Source organism: Eumetopias jubatus, unplaced genomic scaffold, assembly GCF_037043125.1.
Source record: "Eumetopias jubatus isolate StellerSeaLion01/CBP00866 unplaced genomic scaffold, mEumJub1_p1.0 scaffold_9, whole genome shotgun sequence".
In the NCBI taxonomy this organism is placed as follows: domain Eukaryota; kingdom Metazoa; phylum Chordata; class Mammalia; order Carnivora; family Otariidae; genus Eumetopias; species Eumetopias jubatus.
Window position 1 is genome coordinate 32649209 of NW_028274815.1, and position 20407 is coordinate 32669615.

Sequence of the window (20407 nt, forward strand, 5' to 3'; positions counted from 1 at the left end):
CTTAAGCCCCAAAACACTGCTGTCAGAGCCACTTATATGATCCAAGGGACTTTTCACTACAGTTAGAGGCATTTGGGGTGAGTGAAATAAACATAATCGAATAGAAAAATCAGGATTAGATAAAGATGGGATTGGGAATGGTTAAAAAATTAGTGAGAAAGGTATCAAATACATGCCTATTTTCATTCTGCTTTCAGTCTTGATCTAATCGTTAAAAATACAGTTAAAAACTATTCTTATATTAATATGTAGCAGGGCAAAAGATTTTGCTGGGCTTTCTGGGCACATATTTGGGGTGGCTAGTCATTGGGGCCTTTCAGTCATCTACAGCCGTCACCATAGACAAAAGACAGAGGGAGGAATGCATGACTCCTTGAGGGCAGCTGCTAAAGGCCAGAGCCATAACCTGACAGTAAATGTTAGCATGTGCTTAACCCCCGGGTTTAGCAGAGGTGGTTGCTAGGCACTTAAAGGAGATGCTTATGTTTTGCAAGTGAGAGAACAGATTCAAAAAGGGAGAAAGAATAGAGCCATGGGTTCCAAACTACGTGCAGGTGCCCGGGACACCACAGCAAACTCACAGGGGGCATTGCGGCAGACATTAAGTGTGGAGAGAAACACGGTGATGTTGACCCCTGTGGGACACCGCGGGAATGATGAGGTCAAGGTTGTTCATCGTTTCGAGAGTAGACTGTGACCCCTTCCTCTCCAAGATGTCTTGTCTCTGAGAAGTTGGGTTTCCAGCCGTTGTTATGAAATGCAATTACCAAGTGAAAGTCAGTGTGGAAGAAGAGATGCAGGTGGTGCCTGTATAGGTTCCAAGGTTTAGGAAGACTTTCAGGGTCCACTTGGCATATACTTCCTTTTGTAAGTACCTGTGGTTGAGAGTAGAAAAAGTATATATATATATTTTTGAATTTATGCGTCTTATTGTTTTTCAAACAGCTGAGTTGTTGGGACCTAACTACTGGATGAGTAATGTTTCTGTTGTATTTCTTTTGAGCTAGGAGCTCTGTAAAAAAGTTACAGAGCCGCTAAGATGCTATGAATTGAGAAAGTTGGGGAACCTGTGGATGAGAGCAATACAAACTGTATCAAGGGGCAAGGTGCAATTTAATGGTTTAGGTTCATTGGTGAAAATAAAAAAGTGGTTCTGTTCTCCACATCTCAGCCGGGGCACTACTCCCAGTATTTCCCCTGTTCCCACATGAAATGGATTCTCAGTCTGAATATTTTATTAATGCAACTGTTCGGTAGACTATTAAAATTATTTTTTAAAAAGATTTTATTTATTTATTTGAGAGAGAGTGAGAGCATGAGCAGAGGGGAGGGGCACAGGCAGAGGGAGAAGCAGGCTCCCCGCGGAGCAGGGAGCCCAACACGGGGCTTAATCCCAGGACCCTGAGACCATGACCTGAGCTGAAGGCAGACGCTTAACCGACTAAGCCACCCAGGTGTCCCTAAAGTTATTTTATACCATGCTTCTCAAGCTATCTTCAGTGAAGGGCTTTTTTTTTTTTTAAATTTCCAATTTCCATTGGATTATGTGATGGTTAATTTTTTTTGTGTTAACTTGGCTGGGCCATGGTGCCCACGTATTTGGTCAAACATTATTCCGGATGTTGCTGTGAAGGTGTTTTTTGGGATGACATTACCATTAAAATCAGCAGACTTTGAGTAAAGCAGATTACCTCTATAACATGGGTGGGTCTCATCCAATCAATTGAAGGTCTTACCAGAACAAAGACAAAACTTCCTGAGCAAGAAGAAATTCTTGCTAGCGGACTGCCTTTGGACTATAATTCTTCCCTGAAATAGATCTCTCTCTCTCTCTCTAGACACACACACACACACACAAACACACACACACACGCGCGTGCATGCTTGTGCACTCATACCCCTCTTGGTTCTATTTCTCTGGAGAATGCTAACTAATGTAGATTGATACTTTAAAAATGCAATAAAAATAAATTTCTAGGAAAATGATCATATGTTTAAATATTGTGGAAATGTTAAATTGCTATAAAAGTTTCTAAATACCTGCTTTCAGTTTCCATATTTAGTTTATCTGATTGATAATCAAGTGTTTGTAGAAGACACTTAGAGCTGATATCATAAAAATGTAAATATATATACAAGCATACATACTTACTCACATGTATTTATTTTTTATTTTGAACTAATTTTAAATTTGTTGGAAAGCTGCAAAACTAATGCAGAGATTTCCCATATATTCCCTCACCCAAGTTCCCCAATTTTAACATCTACATAAACATAGTACAGTCTTCAAAATGTAGATACTGACGTTAGTACAAAACTATTTTTTTTTTAAAGATTTTATTTATTTACTTGAGAGAGAGAGAGAGAGAGAGAGAGCAGGGTCAGAGGGAGAAGCAGACTCCCCGCTGAGCAGGGAGTCCGATGTGGGACTCGATCCCGGGACTCCAGGATCATGACCTGAGCCGAAGGCAGTCGCTTAACCAACTGAGCTACCCAGGCGCCCAGTACAAAACTATTGACTAAACTACAGAGCTAACTGAAATTTCACCACATATATTTTATTTTATTTTTTTTGTTTTTAAATATGAATAATGCATTTATTGTGTTTGAAGTATCCTACTTATTTTTATTTTATTTTATTTTCTTATGTTATGTTAATCACCATACAATACATCATTAGTTTTTGATGTAGTGTTCCATGATTCATTGTTTGTGAATAACACCCAGTGCTCCATGCAGTACATGCCCTCCTTCATACCCATCACCGAGCTAACCCATCCCCCTACCCCCCTCCCCACGCCACGTATATTTTAAATGGTGAAGTCACAACTCTAGAATGTGTGACTTTAGTAGCTACTGGGCCAGAAAATATTTCCAGAATGGGTTGAGATCATTGCTTTCTCATGTTTGGAGATGAGCCAGCTGAGGACCAGAAGTCTGACAGTAGTTGTGGATTGTTCTGTAGAAGAATATAGAGACCACAAACCTTAATTAAAAACATCTCGCACATACTGACTGAGTGAATACCACAGCTCCTAAGTGTGTCTATCATTACTGCCAGAAATAACAAATTCTTTTGTATCTAGAAAGATTAGTCACTTAATGACAGGATGTATAGAACAGAATGTAATGACAGGATGCATTGATCTTGGATGAGAATCTGAAATGTCATGCATTTTTTGGCCAAGCCATCCCTCTTCATCTCTTCTGTGAAGACTTCTATGACCTTCCATGGTTAGAACCATTGTAATGGCTTTGGGCGGCCCCTACCATAATGACTATACAGATTTCTGTCATGGCACCCGTGACACTTTTTGTTGTAATTTGTGTAGGTGCCTGCTGAACTGTGAGCATCTCATAAGCAGGGGTGTATCTTATTCACCCTGGTGTCTCAAAACCTGGCATTATGCCTCAGGCATAGCAGGCATGCAGCCCTGCTCGCTGGAGGAATGAATGAGTGAATGAATTGAACCCACAATAAATTTACATCGACGTTTTTCTTCCTACCTCATCTTGTTTGGGAAAAGAGCCCATAACTTGAGCTCACTCCAGTGGATAAGACAATGCCACAGTATATTCAAAAGGAAAAGCTTTCAAGGGCCTTGTGTTTGAGAAACAGATAGGCATTGAATGCCAGGTGTGACTTGAAAGCTGAATAAAGAATATCACCTTTACAGACAGCCCAAGTGTGTGGGTGCTGACTCACTCTAGTCAGTAGATGCATTGTACTCCTCAGGTAATTTTATCCACTTTAGTGAAATCTAAAGCTTTCCACCTAGGCTGATGAGTTATTATTAGTTACCATTATTATTCAGCATTTCCACAGTATGTTTTCAAAATGTTACGTTCCTCATTCTTAATGAGCGACGCAGAATATAGGTAATGAAAGGACGTTTAGTCTCTCGTGGAGCTGATAGTCAATAAATTTTTGTTGACTGATTCATCACTGAGCTCAGCTGGGGACCAGCCTGTGCTAACTTGTAGGAAGAAAGCCTCCCTGACTCTCCTTGGAAGAGCGTGAGGAGGGCAGGGCAGGGGCACAAAGGTCGGAGAGGAAAGGGAGTAGCAATTCCTCTCGGGCCTTCTGAATCTCTGACCCACTTCAGCAATCCTCAGGGCCCCCCGGGGATTATGGACACATCGTGTTTACTTGCCCTGTGAAGGAGTAGGTCCTTTGGGTTTGGAGCTGCCGATCTCTTAGGAGCAAATTGTTTAGGGACTGCTTTTATGAGCTGGGTGATCAATTTTTGGCATTCTACTTATGTTTTTGCTATCACCCGATTATGAAGCTGGGAAAAAAACATACCAAGAAAAGTTGACAGAAAGCCTGAACATCAAAGCTGAATAATGAGATAGTCTCATAGGAGGTATTGCATTATGGTAGGGGGACAAGTGAGCAAGGAAACAATCCTAAGGGTCCCTAGTGGCAAAGACATACTGAATATACAGCTGAGAAATGGAGCGGGGAGGAGATTTACCTCCTATTTCTTGGAAACTTCACCTATTCCTAGAAGCCCTGCTCAGGGGTCTGCTCTGGTTCTGTCAGCTGAGAGATGAGAAGGGTTTTGGCCGTGGGTGTTGGGGTTGAGGTTGTTGACTTAAAAAAGAATAACGTGTCAGGTCCCTGATAGGGAGGCAGAAAATCCTCCCTGCTTTTTTTTTTTTTCCTCCTCAGCCCATGCCATTTGTGTACTTCTGTTTTATTGGGCGGTGACCACAGATATTTGTTTGGAACACAACTTGGAAAAAAGGAACGTTGAGAAGATAAAAATAGAAACCTTTCCCGGCAGTTGGGTTGGCTGGGAGAGGTATGGAAATGCTCAGGGAAATGTGATGCCATAAACCCAGACACCTACCTCATCCAGGGCCTGGCAGGCCCGGTTAGTCTCGGGTCATACATGAAGGCCACCAGGGAGGTCAGACAACCAGCCTGGAGCAGCAAAGCAGCAAAGCAGATTTCTCTCATCTCGGGTAGAAGCTCAGATCCACACATCATAGAGCGTTATGGGGATTAAATGATATAGTGGTCTGCGATGGCAAAGGACACAGAGCCTGGCACCCAGCAGATGCTCAGGACTAAGTGGATTTCCTTCCCTGCCGTAACTTTGTGAGACCTGGGGGTGGGACACGGTCTCAGATGATGGTTTCATGCCATGCAGGTATTCTGCACTTTAGAAACACTGGAAAGTCGAACCCAGGCAGACACTGATTTCTTCTGTTCTGGTTGAGATGAGCCATAGCTAGGGATGAGGCTCAGTTTCCTTATTTGTAAAACATTGTGGGGACACCTGGGTGGCTCAGTCGGTTAAGCATCTGCCTTCAGCTCAGTTCATGATCCCAGGGTCCTGGTATCGAGTCCTGCATCAGGCTCCTTGCTCAGGGGGGAGACTGCTTCTCCCTCTGTCTGCCTCTCTCCCTGCTTGTGCTTTCCCTCTCTCTCTCTGACAAATAAATAAATAAAATATTTAAAAAAAATAAAAATAAATAAAACATTGTTCTGGGAAATAATTTTGGGACTTGAGTGAGGACACATACCTGGTATCATTTCCTCAGAAAATGATTGGCCTGGATTTCAACTCAGAAGAGATTCCTGAGAACACTCACCCCTAGGGGCTGCTACTGTTTCAGTTTTGGGCGAGGACCCAGTGTCTGAGATAGAGGAGATAGGGTTTCTTCCGTAGTCTCTCACCAAGTTCTCATAAATATTTTGATTGGAATCCTAAACCAGGGAGCAACATGGGGCTTTGATGCCAAGGGCTTCACTCTCTGCTAGCAAGGTCATACCATTGACAAAATTCCTGCCATCTGTGGCCACCTTGCCACCAGGCACTTGTACTTGCCTCATCTCCCTGGCCCAAAGGCAAGTCCCCTGGCCATCTATCCTTTTCAATCCCTTATCCCTCTCCTGTGCGGCATGCCCTCTCATTACGTTTTCATTTTCAATCTCTTCTTGTCAAATGGATTCTTCTTGTCAGCTTGAAAGCATACTTAAGGCTCCCTTTGAGAGTAGGGTAGGTTGAGTGGAGACAACCCTATGCCAACCTTACGTTCTCCTCAGACTATCACATTTTCTTTTCCCCTTTCCAGAGACTTAAAGAAAGAATATCTATACTTGCTGGCTCTGTTTGCTTACTTCTCATTCAATCCTCGGGTAACTATTTGGCTCTTGCCCCATCAACCCAACCAAACAGCTTGTTTGTGCTGGCTTGTGCTAAGGTCATTCATTTTCCTTCACTTCTCAGAAGTAGTCTACACTGTTGACCAACCCCCTGCCCTTGAAACGGTCTTTTCTTGGCTTCACTGACACAAGATTCTTCTCGTTTCCTCTATCTTCTCTGACAGCTCATTTACTATCTCTTTTGCAGCCTTATCTATTCTTCCCAGGTCAATAAATATTAAAATACCCAAGATTCAATCCTAGGCATGTTTCTTTTCTTATTCTGTATTTTATTCATGCCAAAATGTTTTCCCAGCCTAGACCTCTCCTCTGAGCTCTGTACTCACATATCCAACTTCCTACTTAACATCTCCACTTGGAAATCTCCCAGGCATCCAAAATGTAACTCATCCAAAACCAAACGCTTGATCTTTCCTTCCAATCCTGTCAGTACCTCCTGTTTCACTGAAGGGTGAAGCAGGCCAGAACTTCGAGTCACCATGACTCTTGCCTCTACCTTACCCTTCACATTTAACTTTGCCTCCTATGCCTCTCTTGAACCCATACTCTTCCTACTTCCATTCCCATTATTCGAGTCTAAGCTACCATCATCTCTTATCTGGATTACTGTGAACACCTCCTTATTGGCCTATCTGCAGCCAGTTTGATCTCCACTTCCTACAATGTATCCAGAGGGATTTCTCCATCTGAACTTCACATCCTGCTGTCACCCTACCCAAAAATGTTTACTTGAATAACTTCCCATTATTTGGGGATACAATATTCCTTAACATGACCACAGGGCCTGCACCATCCAGCTTTATCTCAAACCATGCTCTGCCATGCTTTTTGCACTCCAGCCACTCTGGCCTTCTCTCAGTTCCTTTCACTTGGTATGCTGCCTCTCACCGATTACTCTTTGCCCAGAGTGCTCTTTGCCTTCTTCACCCAGTAAGTTCCATCCATCCTTCAAATCTCAGCTCAGTCATGGCTTCCTCAGGGCTATCTTCCCTGACTTCTGTGACCAGGGCAAATTTCCACCATGTGGCCCTGGGTATTCCTCCTTCATACACAGCTGTAATTTTTTTTAAGTTTATTATTTATTTATTTATTTATTTGACAGAGAGACACAGTGAGAGAGGGAACACAAGCAGGGGGAGTGGAAGAGGGAGAAGCAGGCTTCCCGCCGAGCAGGGAGCCTGATGCGGGGCTCGATCCCAGGACCCCAGGATCACGACCTGAGCCGAAGGCAGACGCTTAATGACTGAGGCACCCAGGCACCCACAGCTGTTATTTTTTATTTATTGATGTGACTATTTGGTTAAAATATATTTCTCGCTGACAGGAGACTCCATTAAGGTAAGGACTGTGCCTGGTTTTCTGTGCATAGAGCCAGTAGAGTGCCAAGTAATACATAGTAGGTGCTTGGCAAATGGATTGTTGAATGAATGAATGAATGAATGAATGAATACGGACATTTGTTTTCTCTAATTTTTTTGGCTCTCTCTTCTTCTGGCTGTTTCACCCATGCCCTATCCTTTGTCTCGTCATTGGGGCTTCAATTCATGGATTTGGTCTATCCATCCAGTGCTGCTGGGCTTACTTCCTATTGTGGGTAATGAAACCTCTGAGATTCTGTAGAGCCTTTGAGCCCTTCCTACTTTGTAGTATCTTTAGCTCTCCTGAAATGATTTTTTTATTATTAGGATTCTGTTCACTTCAGGCTTAGATAATGAGAGTACCACCTGAGGAAAGGTGTTCTTCCACCTAGAACAATCAGATCATGAAATTGGAGGGAACACTTACTGATCACATAGTGTAATTTCTTCAGCAAGGCAGAAATCCTTTCCATATGACTCATGACAGATAATAATAGCTAATGTTTATTGGGCATAGGTCAGTCGCTGCCTTAAGAACATTTATATGGATGAATGCATTTAGTCCCTAACAACCGTATGGGAAAGTACAATTTAAGTACAGTCACCATCATGCATCTTATATAGATGGAGAGAGAGTGGAATGCCTAGCTCAAGTCATATGAGTGGTAAATGGCACAGTCAAGATTCGAACCCATGCAGTCTGGCAGAGCCAGAGCTTTTAAACATTGTGCTATGCTATGCTACTTCCGGGTTTGCCAACATTTACACGCACACTTTCAGGGATTGGCACTCACGCCACTGTAAGCTGGATACTTGGCCTAAAGTTGTCTTCTGTAACTGCAAGTCATTTTTCCTAGTTTCAGCCTCTAAAACTATACAGAATGGTCTGCTCCAACTTCCATTAAGTATTTTCAAACACGAAGAGTAGTTTTTTCTGTTCATAAAAATAACATATGCTCATTGTAGAAAATTTGGAAAATTCAAATAGTGTGAAGAAAGTAAGAGAGTCCTTGATAACCAAGGTGAAAATAAATGTTATCTGCCAAGAATCTATTAGCTTTTTGTTGTTATTCTTAATACCCATGATTCATTAAGGGCCCATATAAAATCTGTGGCCAATCGAAACCTGGTTCTCCATCACATGTCCTTTCATTAAGCCAGATTTTGTCTTTCGTCTTAAATGGAATCCTAGACGTAGAATTTTACATTTATCCCTTATAAACTATATTTTGTTGGTTTTGATTTTTTCTTCTGTCTTACTGAAACTTTTTGAATCCAGATTCTGCTATCTAATATGTTAGCCTTCCAGTTTTGTATACTATGTGATCTTGGTGACAGGGCTTTCTAAATCTTTATTCTGGACATTTATAAAATGCCGAGCAGGAGAGAGCCCTGCGATACACCACTGGGGTCCTCCCCGCAGGTTCACAAGAGTTTATTCATCAACCATTTAGTATGGTTGCTCAAGAAAATTCAAATCCATATAATTGCATTTTCATTGAACCCACATTTTTTTTTCCCACTGCGTCTATGACAATTTCATGACTTAATCAAATACATTGCTGAAATTCAAGTTTCATCAATGGCATTTCTCAACTTTATGGGTATAGTAAGTAGCTCTAAAAGAGAAATATGTCATTTATCTTTCTTTCTTTTTTTTTTTTAGTGAACCCAGGCTGACTCTGAGTGATCACTTCTTAATTTCTAAGTGCTCACCAATCATCATCTAAATACTCCATTCTAGAACTTGCCTGGAAATCACTGTAAGCCAATCTCTTACTTCAGACTTTTCACTACAGGTGAAGTAGCTCTCTGTAGACAAACTGGCCCTGAGTAATATTTAATGGGGCTGAAGAAATGATCCTGCGGGTATATATTGTCTTATTCTTTCTACTTCAGGAGATCAGCTTCCTGTCAACATATAGGAACCTGGAAAGCTGCAGTCTAATAATATAGCCACTGACAGGAAGATTGTTTAGATTGCTCTTCCAGATTTCTCAATTGAATAATGTTGGTGAAGAATGACTGCTTCTTATTTTATTTATGACTTTGGATCAACTACAAGGCTACCTGATTTTAGGTAGCAGATGTGCTGCTTCAATGTTGCATACAAATTCATTTTTTGCAAGTCAAATTCTACCTAAATTGTACTACTGTGGGAGTTCACTTTTTAAGGCCATCTTGTGGTGAGACATTTTATAAAGTCAAGAATTCTTCGGTGATTTATCTGTTGGGATTGAAAAACCCAGGGTTGCTTAAAGTGAGGCAAAATTACACTGTATATTTATTTACTTTTAGAAAAGTAGCTCAACATTATTTTTTGTGACTGTCACCCTAAGCAAACAGGATTTGGAAAATCTTGGGCCTGTCAGACAGTCAGCTCATGCATAAAACTAGAGCCTGTCCCCTTTACCACATTCTCTGGGGCACCTTTACTGATGGAAGAGTTCTTCTTTTGATTTCCCTGATTGATATTTTTCTCATTTTTCAACTCAGTGTCTCAATCAATAATGCAAAGAGAATTCTATTGACTCATCTTCTTTGCGTCTTCTTGTCACTCAGCTGGTAGGGGGCAGGGTTGGTGGTTCACCGGTGAGGCTTCAGTCATAGCTCTGTGTTCATCACTCGCTTGGGTTGGAATGATGTGGAGGCCAGAACCTTAACTTGGTCACCTCTGTATCTCCATAAAACTAGACATTGCCTCCTGGAAATGGGTGTTTACCACACATTCGCTGATGGTGACTCCCAAACTTACAGAGCCCCACAGCAGGTGATACCATGGGGTCCACCCCATTACCACCCAAGGGACCATGATGGTTTGGACTTGGCTTCCTGCCTCCTGCGAGTCCCCTCCCTTGAACTCCTACAACATTCTGACTCTGAGGTTCATTGGCCCTTAACCAGGACTTCCTTCTTTTGCTCTTGTGTGTGTGTGGGGGGGCGTATGTGTGTATGTATTATTTATATACATGAACAGTCTGTCTAGATTCTAGTTCCCCAGGTCAGGTACTGTGCCTTAACCCTAATCCCCACCCTTAACCTTAATTCTAACCCCTAACTTTAATCCTGACTTGGATCCTAAACCTAAATCTGAAATCCCAGAGTGTAGGTTTTAGCAAGTGTTTTTTATTATGAATGTTACTATGATCTTGACATAGTTAAGATAACCAGAAACCAAAACAACCACACATTTTCTACATCGTCTTTCTCAATGAGAATTATGGTGTAGAATGAGCATCCCCTGGCAATGAGAGAGCCAGAGGATTCAAATACTTTAAATATAGATTTTAGTGTTTAGTATGTAACTCAGTATCTTATGACAATTAGTCTACATGGAGGAGTTAACCTTATCAGTTAATTGGAGCAGCTGATTGATTAAGACCACATCATTTGCCAATATGGCATATTTACTGTCAAGTGTGTGCTTTTTCTAGTTTTTATCCTCTCTTCACTGATTTCATAGGATACTTTTGCAGACAACTTAAAGCAAAATAAGGTATATGAATCAATTAATTTAACCAGAACCACTAATACCCCACCTTTACTTTCAGGACTGGTGATATCATTTGTGGGGCCCGGGCAACATGAAAATGTGGTGAATTTCAGGAATTTCAAGATGGTGACAACAGAGCATTAAAGCAAGTGCACGCCTATGAAGCCAAACCTTACTTCCTTCCGGATGGGGGAACTGAGGTCTAGAAGGCACAGAAAGATGCTGCCAGTGCATAGCTGATGTGTGCTGACAGAGTGGCTGGAACTCTGTCACTGGACATTTGGTGACTGCTCTCTCTGCTTGGCTTCCTGTTCTCGGGCTTCTCCCGCTACCCAGCATCACCACTGGCAGCTGGGGGACATCACCGGGGCTGTGAACGGGAAGGTCTGCTTTTGCCACTTTTCTTTAGTTGTCCGACCCTTAGCCTGATTTCTTTTCCTACCTCCACACCTGAGCTTTTTTGCGTACAGCTATTCTTCATTGTCAGCACGACTTCTTCCACTGGTTTTCTTGGAAACTCTGGCGAGAAGGTTTGTGAGGTCCTGGTGGAGTGAAATCTAAGAAGGGACATTTTGCAGACTGGATTGTTCTCCTTGGTGCCATGCCAGAAAGGATGTGTTTCTTCACACCGAGTGCTCCTCCCTTCCCAAGTCCCAACATAGATGAAATTCTAAGGGTAAACTTAAATGTCTTTGCTAAAGCAACCTCAGGAGAGGCTCCTGAGGATGCTGGATGCTAATAAAGAGAGGGTGAAAAATTCCATTTGGAGAATTTTCCCAAAATATCATTACTTCCATCCCTAGGAAACTGATTGCCAACCTCCTGCCCTACTTTACTTCATCCCCACCTTGAATGAAACGTGGTTGTGGTTTGCCAGAATTCCAGGGACTTGAGAATTTGATAAAGAATTCTATGTCCTTCTTTCTCTCCAGAGGGACTCCACAGTCAGTGGCTAAAGGAATTCAGACCTCTTTATTGTGCCAAATTTCCCCAAGCCCTAGTCATCGCCTTAACTTGAGAATGTGGCCAGCCAGTCCTTTTGAGAAGGAGGCACTGCCGCCCTGAGATCCACATCGGCACTGACCCAGCCTTGCATCTAGCCCACTGGCTGGTTTCTGAGTTTATTCATAAAATTCAGGCAAGCCTGAAGAAACCCTTGATTCAGTGAAAACAAGAATAGCCAGTTATTTATTTATTTTTTTTTTTAAGGGAAAGCGGGTAGGGGAATTTCACATTATCTCTACACAACAGATAAAGAAACAGGTTAAGGGGCTCCTGGGTGGCTCAGTCGGTAGAGCATAGGACCCTTAATTTTGGCTCAGGTCATGATCTTGGGGTTGTGAGATCTAGTTCAGCGTGGAGTCTGCTTGTCCCTCTCCCTCTGCTCCTCCCCCTCCTCCTGTGTACTCTCTTGTGCTCTCTCTCTCTCAAATAAATAGATAAAATCTTAAAAAAAACACAAAAACCCAAACAACAGGTTTAGAGAGGCTTAAAAGAAGCTACTGAGAATTATTTATATAATCGCATATTTTCCCTCCAAAACTTTTAGAAGGGATTCAAAGCCCAAGCCAAAGCCATAAATTTGATGCTGACTCTACAAAGTCCATAGGCAATGTTCTTGAGTTCTCTTTGCAAACAGTGAGCACCCTGGGGAAATACTCAGAAAAATGGAAGACACAGTGGGGTACTTAAAGAACTTCTCCGGGGTGCCTGGGTGGCTCAGTCGGTTAAGCATCAGCTCTGGGCTCAGGGGGTGATCCCAGTGTCCTGGGCTTGAGCCTGCATGGCTCCCTGATCAGCATGGAGCCTGCTTCTCCCTCTGCCTCTGCCTCCCCTCCCCTGCTCATGCGCGCACATATGCACTCTCTCTCAAATAAATAAAAAAATAAAATCTTTTTTTTTTTTAAGATTTTATTTATTCATTTGAGAGACAGAGAGAGCCCAAGCAGAGGAGAGGCAGAGGGAGAGGGAGAAGTAGAGAGCCAAAGGCGGACGCTTAACCATCTGAGCCACCCAGGTGCGCCCCCCAAAATAAAATCTTAAAAAAAAAGAACTCCAGAAGCAGGTAGATTCTCCAGAAGCGGGTAGATAAAATAAAGACACACAGGCAGGCAGAGGAACACTTTTATAATGATATAAAACAAGCTAATAAGGGCCAAATGTAAAATACAGACATGCTTCTTGTAGCAATTAGTAGAATGAAAGGATCAGGTCAGTTAACCAGGAAGGGCTTCCTGTAGGAGGCACCTTTCAAAGCAGAGTTTTGAAGGTGGTCTGGGGGGAAGGGAAATGCCAAGGGAAAAGGAAGGAGGGCAATCCTTCTGGGAACTGAGATGATGGTTTGGATCATCCAGTCAAATCTTACTGTATTTTATCCTTCACGTGTATTTATTTATTTATTTTTTGCTATAGTTTAAATGATTCAGACCTCTCTGCCTGCATACATCTGATCTCTGAGGTATCCTCGATTGGTTTTGCAGGTATTTATAGTTACACTATAAAGTGTCTTTAAAAAAAAATAGAGCGCGACTGTATAATGTGAAACCTTAACTCTGGATAAAAATGTCAAGATGTGAACTCTGCCGCCTCCTTTTAGTAATTACTCATTTCTGGCAAAAAAAGCAGATGGCTTAGTTTACCCTGAGGGCAACTTAAAAACACTATTGCTAGTTAATTCACTCCCAACCCTGCTCCCCAAATAGTTCTTTTCCCCTTTCTCATTTGAGTCCTCATTTTAGAAATTATCAATCTTTTCTGATTCATGGTATGTAGGCATTTAAAGTTAATCTGGATTGACTTAACCCTTTCCTCTAAAGGTATATCTACTTTGCTCTCTCTGGGAATGTCATACATGGAGAAGGCCTATAGATTACTCCTTACAAGGGGGCAAATTACACATGCATTCTGTGTATAACTTGATCAAAAAACTTCCTGTATCTGTTGACACCTGCATCAGTTAAAGCAGGAATTTGGACGCCCGTTGACGGGATTGTAAATCATTAAGCTTCACAGATCTGATCTACAAAAGGGGGTGGAGGAGACCGCCTCTTGCTTCATAGAATCTGATTGCTCCCTCCGGTTCCCTATCATCTTCCTAAGAGGATTTAAAAGTTGGTTTCAAACAGCTATCAGAATGACTCCCCCCTTTCTTAAGGCACTCATTAGAAAATAAAACCAGATATAATTAACAAACAAACAAACCTATCTGCCTGCTGTTCTGACTTGTTATAACAAGTGTTATTTCTACTTACAAACAGTTTCCTGTCAGCATCCTGCTGTTTCTTTAATAAGACTTCTGCACTGGGGGAGAAAAAAGCTCTGCATTAAAATTAAGCGTTGAGTTGTCGTCACTTCTCTTCCTGCTCATCTGCGTTCGGATTCAATTTGCTTTGAGGTTGAAAGGAACTAAAATGTCAAAATCATCACTAAGAGAGAAGAGGGACCTCTCTGCACCTAGAGTTGGTTGAAGGATGGGGCTGCTAGTAGACTCATGATAAACACCTTGTTTCCTTACTCCTGGGCTCCATGGCCCCTGTGGCTCCTGGGCAACCGGAAAACCTTTCCAGGTTCCTGGGGTTAGTTTCCCGGCTGAATGATGGTGTTCCAGCATCCTTGAGCAAGTTCCAGAGGCCCATGTGAGTGGACAGATCCAGAGGGGACTTTGACCCTGAAGCTGGCCTGTGGGTTTGGTGAAAATAGGAGGCTGAATGGAAATAATCTGAAAGTGGTTGAGGTTGTCCAGGACAGCAGGGGGGATAATGCTGTGTGATCAAAATGTGGGGGATGGTGGATTTTCCAGATTAATATTTTTATATTAATTAGAATGTATAATTATTTTTATAATTTTATAATTAATGTTATATTTAATTAGAATTGATATTTTTAATTCTAGAGAATTGCAAACATATCCAAAGAAGGTAAGATAGAGTAATGAACTACTATAGACCCATCACCCATTTTCAACACTTATTCAACACTTATTTCAACACTGATACCCCCACCAACTCTCCCTTCCTGTATTATTTTTGAAGCAAATTCAAGACATTATATCATTTCATCTATAAATATTTTAGTTTATCTCTCCAAAAATAAAGACTCCTTAAAATATATATATATATAACCGCAATACCATTAGCATACCTAAAAGTAATTAACAATTTCTTCATATAATCAAATATCCAGTTCTTAAATTTCTAGTTGTCTCGTAAATCAGTTTTTTTAATAGTTTGGTCAAGATTCAAATAAGTCTTGTTTGATAAGCTTATTAAGTTTCTCTTTCTCTCCTTTTTAAAATAGATGGTTTATTTTGGAATAATTGCAGACTTACAGAAAAGTTGCAGACAGAGTACAGAGAGTTTCCCGTGTACCCTTCACCCAGTTTCCACTAATGTTCACATCTCACATAATTACAGCATATTTGTCAAAACTAAGAGAATAACACTGGTCCATTACCGTTAACTAACCTACAGGCTTTATTCAGATTTCCCTAATTTTCCTCCTGATGGCCCTTTGCTGTTGTAGGATCCAGTGCAGGACACTGTAATACATTTAGTCATTATGATTCCTCAGACTCCTCCAATATGTGACTGCTTCTTGGTCTTGCTTTTCTTTCTTTCTTTCTTTCTTTTTTTTTTTTTTTAAGATTTTATTTATTTATTTGCCAGAGGGAGAGAGAGCATAAGCAGGGGCTGTGGCAGGCAGAGGGAGAGGGAGGAGCAGGCTCCCCACCGAGCAAGGAGCCCGATGCAGGACTCGATTCCAGGACCCTGGGATGGTGACCTGAGCTAAAGGCAGATGCTTAACCGATTGAGCCACCCAGGTGTCCCTCGGTCTTGTTTTTCATGACCTTGATATTGATCAGGTATTTTGTAGAAAGTCCCTTGGTTGGGATTTATTTCATGTTTTCTCATTATCAGACTGAAGTTATGGGTTTTTTGGAAAGAATACTACAGAGGAAAAGTGTTCTTCTTTACGGGCATTATGTACCAATATGACTTCAAGTCTCTTTTTGAGGCGCCTGGGTGGCTCAATTGGTTAAGTGTCCAACTCTTGATTTTGGCTCAGGTCATGATCTCAGGGTCATGATATTGAGCCCCGTATCGGGCTCCCCACTCAGCGGGGAGTCTGCTTGAGATTTTCTCTCTCTCCCTCTGCCTCCCCCACCTCTCTCAAATAAATAAATCTTTTTTAAAAATGTGACTTCAAGTCTCTTTTTAAATCTCTTTTCCTTCATCTCCCTCTCTCTCTCTTTTTTCCATTGCAGATAACTTGCTGAGAATCTGTAGGATTTTGGTTTTGTAGTTGCTGTTGTTTGTTGTTTTGTTTACATACAGAGGCCATGGCCACTTTTTAGGCTGCCCGGGCTGCTTCCCAACCAAACAGTTGTCATCTCGGCAATTCCTGTTCATTTCCATCCCTTACCATCACAAGATAGAATTAAATAAAAGTCTGGGTTACTCTGCAGGCTGCATGGCAGCCTTTAATTTTAGTTAGATGCTGGAGAGAAGGTCTGAGAAAAAAGACATCCTTAGCAGGAAATACATTTAAAAAAAGAATTCCTTGAAAACTGATTCATGTGTCATGGAAAGATTTAGATAAGAACACAAGTGCGTGGACACACACACACACTATGAAGAGGTAGACAAATATATTATTGTTATCATAAAGAGAAGAAATACACCAAGACGATGCTTATAATGGACGGCCATTAGAATACACTGGGGATGATTAAAATCTGTCTGACATTGGCCCTGGCCAACCAGAGTCCTCAAGTTTTCATAGGGCAGGATGCTAGCACAAGTGAACAAAGAAATAATAATTGTCTCCCTCTTGGACACGGAGCTTTCCGTTTTACCGTGCATTTTTGCTTGTGTGAGGTAATGTCATTGTGAAGCTCTTGCAGGTCAAACCCAAAGCACCGCCTTTTCCCAGATAAGGACCTCACGCAGCGGAGCGAGGCCTTGTGACTTGGTCACAAGGCTAGTTACAGATGGAAATGAGATTAGAAAGCAGGTGTCCTTCCTTTGCATGCTATTACCAGGTAGATTCAGGTTAATGTCATCCAGGATCGACCTTTAAGGACTTTCTACTTGGGTATCAAATATCTCAGTATGAATCCTTAAAATTAGAATTTAAAATTAGAGCCCCCAGTTTCTCGTCATGAACACTCCAAATGTTGATTTAGAGCACCAGATTTGTGCTCTAAATCGGGTTTAGTGTTGCTATATTGATAGATATCTTACTAGTAAGCCTGGGCGGGCCGGGAACACGCCCCATTTTGCCCTGACTCCTGAGGTTCAGGCAGCATCTCTGATCCGTTCAGTGCAGGGTCCCGGTCAGGAAGACCTGCTGCTAACAGTGGTTCTGCTGCTGACAGGTGCTCCTAGGTTCAGAGCTTCCCCAGAGCGGGGTCACACCTGGAGCCCGCTTAGCCTGGCTTCCTGGGAACAGAAGGATCCTTCCGAATCCAACCCTCGGTGGTCCCCAGTGGGCTCCCATCACAAAGGTGGAAGGAACAATCGCAAAGCACAGAAGGCAAGGGGGTGGAGAGGTAGAGGAGTGATTCACCAGTGCCCTCCTGGGAAGAAAAGCCAGCACTTAAATATATCTTAACATCTCAGATATAATTTCTGCCTCTGGTAATGATGATGCCGATGCCAAAGTGCTATGGGAATGGGGGCCCCATGTTAAGAGAGGAGTGACCATAATGAGGGTGCCCTTGAGTACACCCGTAGTTTCACAAGTAGGGTTCTGTTGCTCTTTTGTCTTGCTTGGTCCATGGGCAGTGCAGTTTAATGATGCTTCACACTGAGTGTGCCTCAACCATGGTAAGGTAATTCAAGAAAATTCTAGTTGGGCTTCTGGATTCTTGGGCCATTAATATTTTTAATGGTGACAATAAAAGCTGGAGGAACTGCAGTCTCAGTGAGGGTTTTGGAGAGGCTGTGTAATAATGAGGCATGCAGAACCCTGGGTGGTAGGGCCTCCAGGCTCTCGCTTTGCTCCTGGCTGGCTCTGTGTCCTTGATCTTGCCACTTAACTTCCCTTTCTGCATTCCAGTGGAATATGCAGATAAAACTCTCCTTGACCTACCTAATAGGTAAGTTTTCAAAAACAGCTGACCGGGAGCACCGAAGATGGGGGAAGTTTGAAAGAAAGAGAAAAGGGGAAAAAAATTACATTTTGGAAACAAATTACTTAATAACAAGCAGTGACAGAATGCCTGAACATTGGAGTTTTATAGTCAGAGCGAAGATTTATTTGGCATTTTGAATTTGTTTTCTCAGTGAGCAGAGGCTATTTGGGGGAGTTGAGAGAAAGGAGAAAAGGGAAAGAAATTTAAAATGCCAAGAATAATCTATGTAGAGGTCTCTACCAAAAATTCTATTGATGCACAAGTCCTCCTACTTATAGAAGAAAAGATCTTTCTATTAAGATTATTCATACCATGTCTGCTTTCCACATTGTTTTACAGTTTGAGCTGCTTCTCCCACCCCATTTCCCCAGCAATTGTCTAAAGCTCAAAAAGCAAAATCATTTAGATTGTTGGCCCTCTGAGGTCTTAGAACCATGGATGACCTAATTTTTTCCATGAGTCCTATTCCTGAGCCTGGATGTCTCGGCTTTTTGACCTTCCAAACACTGGCTTATCTTTGGGACCTTATGAAACACTGTGCCTAAGAATAACCTGGTGGTTTAAAAACAAATAGGCTAAGTCCCGTGTAAGCCTCCCATGAAGGGCATTTCTAATTCCCCCTTGGAAGTTTGATCTTGGATCAGAGTTAATAGTCGTATTTCGGGGTCACCTGCTGAGTTTAGTTTCCCCTTGGCCCCCTTTTGTCAGAATCTTACTTCCTCTGACCTTTCTCCCAGTTCCAGAGGACATGGGTCATGACAAAATGTGAACACCCTGGTGAATCTGGCCAGAGAATGTTGGTCTCCCTTCAGCTCCAGGTACTGAAGGCTCTTGGCTGGATGAAGAGAATGTCGTTAACCTCATGAGAACCAGAGGGACCACAATTGCTCCTTCCTTTCATAGACTAAGCCCAGATCTTGCTGGGCTCAGCAGTTAATACATCTGTACTGTCTTAACAACTGCCCCCTCTTAGTGTTCTATAGTTCTTGAAGACACTGTCTCTGACTAGTCCTGCCTTATCCCATTGGAGGTGGGGTGGGCAATGTGAGGATTGGAGAAACATTCTTTGTCATAATTCTGCCACCAGACAAAGGCCTGTGTCTGCCCCCAGCTAACACTTTAATTCTTTGTTCCTAGTCCTTGGCAGGGTTTCTGCCCACTGACAGGGCACCTTGCATGGGTGGTTTGGGTGGTTCAACTTCCTAGCAGATTCAGTGGTGACATCTTATTCCCATCTTGAACTGGTCTTAGACATTTCCTCTTGGTTATACACTTGCTAAGGAGGTGGCATGAAGTGAAAGGAGTACTGGACGAGGAGTCAGGAGATGGGGGTTTAGGAAATATCCTTTAAGTTCTGAGGGTATTATTTTTCTTGTTTGTAAATTGAGGGGATTAGACTAATATGATCTCTAACGGCCTATGCCATAATAAATAGAAAATTGATTTGGTAAAAAAGGCTAACACCTGTAGCATTGTGGTAGTATGCTATATACTCATGTGTCTATGTGCAAATATATACATCTGAGAAACAAGAAATTGATAGAAGAAACTTCTTACCTAGTCTTTCTTCTGCCATTCTTACCTCTATTTTTTTAAAAGATATTATTTATTCATTTGAAAGAGAGAGAGAGAGAGTGAGAGTGCGCACACAAGTGGGGGAGGGGCAGAGGGAGAGGAAGAGGGAGCAGCAGAATCCCCGCTGAGCAGGGAGCCCGATATGGGGCTCGACGTGGGACTCGATCCCGGGACTCCAGGATCATGACCTGAGCTGAAGGCAGATGCTTAACTGACTGAGCCACCCAGGCGCCCCATTGTTACCTCTATTAAAGCACGGAAATCAGTTATTGTTGATGGAATTTTGTTTACTTAGTGTACTATAAGGAAGGTGAACTCTTCCTGTATTGGCCTGCTGGGTTTAGGTTTCTCAAGCCCACTAGTGGCTATTTTATCACTTCTAAGAGACATCAACACTGAAAACTGAGTGCTCCAACCATGGTGATTCGTAAGGGGTCAGCTATTATTAAACGTTAGTGGCAATTTACCAAAATCCTTTCTTTCTGAAAATAAGTTATGCAAAACTGTTATTTATTTATGAATTTAAGATAGAAAAAGAGATAGAAGTACTGCTTTAAACCAGATGGGGTGTGGGCAGATGTTGGCCAAGATTTCCTTCCATCCCCAGCTCCTTGCAGGCTAAGCATCGGGCCTCTGGGCCAAAGGCAGGCAATTGTGTTAAATCATGC

General features: G+C 42.2%; 1 pseudogene; it reads left to right on the plus strand.

Moving 5' to 3' along the window:
• Nucleotides 1-532: 532 nt before the first annotated feature.
• The window catches only part of LOC114219609 (MICOS complex subunit MIC13 pseudogene), a 39239-nt pseudogene continuing 19364 nt past the window's right edge, over nt 533-20407 (plus strand).